Source organism: Lampris incognitus, chromosome 20, assembly GCF_029633865.1.
Source record: "Lampris incognitus isolate fLamInc1 chromosome 20, fLamInc1.hap2, whole genome shotgun sequence".
Taxonomy (NCBI): Eukaryota; Metazoa; Chordata; class Actinopteri; order Lampriformes; family Lampridae; genus Lampris; species Lampris incognitus.
Genome location: NC_079230.1, coordinates 23771851 through 23775349, shown reverse-complemented (window position 1 = coordinate 23775349; position 3499 = coordinate 23771851).

Below are 3499 nucleotides of genomic sequence, written 5' to 3'. Positions count from 1 at the left end.
GTGGCTGAGGGAGATGGACTTAGAATAAGAGCCTCAAAAGATTGGAATTGAGATTCAAAATTAGAACTTCAATTGAAAATAGACTTAAATATTAAGGCGACGCCCCTACCTTGTTTATTTGCCCAAGCTACATGGGCATAAGTATAGTCGGGTGGGGAAGCTTCATTTAAGGGAGGGAAAACATTTGGTTTCAGCCATATTTCACATGACCCAGTCATATCAAAACTATGTTCAAGAATCAGATCATTTATTAGTAAGGCTTTGGTAGACAGTAATCTGATATTTATGAAACCAAATTTAAGCATCTTTTGGAAGTGATCAGTGGTAGGCAGAACTTTAGAGCTACAAATAAATGAAATATTAATTGGAATTACACACCTTGTACTATTAGCTGACAATTTTGAAGATTCACGCTTTGGCTGATGTGAGGTCACACTTTTGATAACATTAGATGTTTGGTTCTATAGATTATTAGGTACTTTGTTGCACATTTCACCAGATCTTGGGAGCAATACAGCAGGGAAGGGAGACAGTCTCAATGTTATAGACTAAGCTGTTAGGCTGATTATCTATCACTCACTCACTCACTCACTCACTCACTCACTCACTCACTCACTCACTCACTCACTCACTCACTCACTCACTCACTCACTCATCTAGCATCGTCCTTGTGGGCGTTAGCTGCTCACGCTGCCTGCCTGATAATGTTGCCCCATCTGTCCCTGTCTCTTATGGCGTTGAAAATTTCAGCCATAGAGTGTCCTGTCCATTCCTTTAAGTTGTCCATATACTTCATCCTGGGGCAGCCACGTCCTCGTTTACCCTCCATCTTCCCTTGTATGATGTCTCTTGTGGGAGAGCATTTTTTGTTTCGGCTTGAATTACAAAAGAAGCTCATCTTTCTTTCAACAATAGCACCATATAGTTATTGTTTGACGCCAAGTTGTTGTAGGATGCTTTGATTGGTTCTTTACTCTCGCCAGCTGATGTTTAAGAGTCTTCGGTGGAACCACGTTTCAGCAGATTGTATTCTATCTTTATCTTTTTGTCTCGATGTCCAACCTTCTGCTCCATATGTCACTGTAGGCCATATCATTGCCTTTAGATTTTTTATTTTTATTTTCTCATATACTGTGAGAAATTCCCTGACTAGACACGGAAAGAATATTGCATTGCAAACAACAACTCTCCTGTTTAAAGAAATTAGGGAAAAAAAGTTGTTCAACATCAATATCTGTCTCATTCTCCTATGGGTCTTGTGTGGGATGAAAGATGAAACTTGCCACCCAGCTACGTATGAGTCTAATGAAACTCAAATGCCTCGCTCGCTTGTTTCCATACCAAGTCTTGCAAAGCCAGTTTGACAGGATTTTTACCTTTAGCATGGTTATCGGGTAGAATGCAAGCAGTACAGTCAATGACCACCTTGCATGTTGCACTTCCTGGGACAGTGCTGCATACAATGAGATAGCGCCTCCTCCCTGAGCTACTCAGTATACAATAGGGCCAATGTGGCACCTATACAAAGGATCCGGCAAACAGGAGTGGCAGCAGAGATTTATTTTCATTCCAGCAGTGCCCTGAAAACCTTTCATAATATTGCAATATAGCTACACGATATCACCTTCAGTTGTTAAGATACTGGACAGCCTTTTTATTGGTTCATTTCCTGCGAGCTGATAATGTGTCAGTGGCGTTTAAAGTTTATAAGGAGCTCTAATTGAATGGTTTGAGCACTATTTAATATTATTATTATTATTATTTCAGAAAGCACTCCAGAGAAGGATGTCTTCAATTGAGGTTTTGATAAAGGAAAATTGACCCATTTTTTTTATGTTGGCTTGTCAGAATTGAATTGTTTTGATTATACATTTGCTGCAATGGTAAAACCTTATGTATCATATGGTGCCTTTCAAAAAAGTTCCACGAAGTACTTTACAAATACTATATATCAATGATACAAAATAATAAAGTGATTTGTATTATTTTTTTCAATTCTAAATTCAACAATTCCCCCCTTAAGTCACCTAATAGTTAACTACATAATAACTTGTTCTAGTCCTGCTTTGATGTGGAGCTGAGTCTTGAGGGCCAAGTGAGAGAACTCTAGACTCTGTTGTCTTGACTCTTATTGTTCAGTTAAAGTTCAGTTTCTCAGGCCAAAGTTTCTGGGTGTCAGTTTACAGCGTGAGAAGTTGTTTTTTCTTCTTTTTTCCTTCTGTGTGTGTGTGTGTGTGTGTGTGTGTGTGTGTGTGTGTGTGTGTGTGTGTGTGTGTGTGTGTGTGTGTGTGTGTGTGTGTGTGTGTGTGTGTGTGTGTGTGTGTGTGTGTGTTGTGTGTGAGAGAGAGAGAGAGCGAAAGAGAGAGAGCGGTGGGCTAAAGGTGGAGAGGACGTGGCATGCTTTGAACTGTGCAAAAGAAGTACTGAAAACGAGCATGGAGATGTATGACAGCAAAGATATGAGCAAAATGTGAAGCAATGCAATCACGAGAAAGGATACTAGTATATCCAGGTGAACAGGTGAACATGCTGCTGCATTTTATTAATGTACATTTGTTATATTTTTATTTCTATTTTCTAATTACTACCACAGCTTTTTTAAAATATATTTTGTATATTCTCTATAGTGGACAGCACAGTGGGCGCAGTGGTTAGCGCGGTCGCCTCACAGCAAAAAGGTCCTGGGTTTGAGCCCCGGGATAGTCCAACCTTGGGGATCGTCCCGGGTCGTCCCCTGTGTGGAGTTTGCATGTTCTCCCTGTGTCCGCGTGGGTTTCCTCCGGGTGCTCCGGTTTCCTCCCACAGTCCAAAGACATGTAGGTCAGGTGAATCGGCCATACTAAATTGTCCCTAGGTGTGTGTGTGTGTGTGTGTGTGTGTGTGTGTGTGTGTGTGTGTGTGTGTGTGTGTGTGTGTGTGTGTGTGTGTGTGTGTTGGCCCTCTGATGACCTGGCGGCCTGTCCAGGGAGTCTCCCCGCCTGCTATTGCGTGTATTTTTGATATTGTGTGATTTATTCTATATTATTTGCGCTGTAATGACGCTTTGATTTCCCCTTTCATACTTTGGCTTTTGCTCTTTGTCACAAAACACGTCCTAACAATGGTCGCAGGTCAATGGGTGATAAGAACATGAGAAACCTGACAGGTGAATAGATTTATAGGCTGTGAAACAAGTGATTTATCGAGTTAATAAAAACCAATAAAAAAAATCACATGTTTTCATTTGCGATGTAATTCGGAGCTTTGGGAACCGCAAGTAAAGCAAATGAAAACAGGAAGAAAGTCACAAATTGGCCAAATTATCATTTATTTTTTTAGTACAGTTAATGCAACTTGATTGATGATTGCTCGATTGCTAGTCATCAAACGTGTTGCTGATTGACTGTAAGAACAACAGCGTCCCGTAGCGTACAACTCTGGTAAAGCTAGTTCGTCGATTGACGTCATCACCGAGCGACAAAACATAGTTTCCTTCTAAGACCATAAACGCTATAAATTC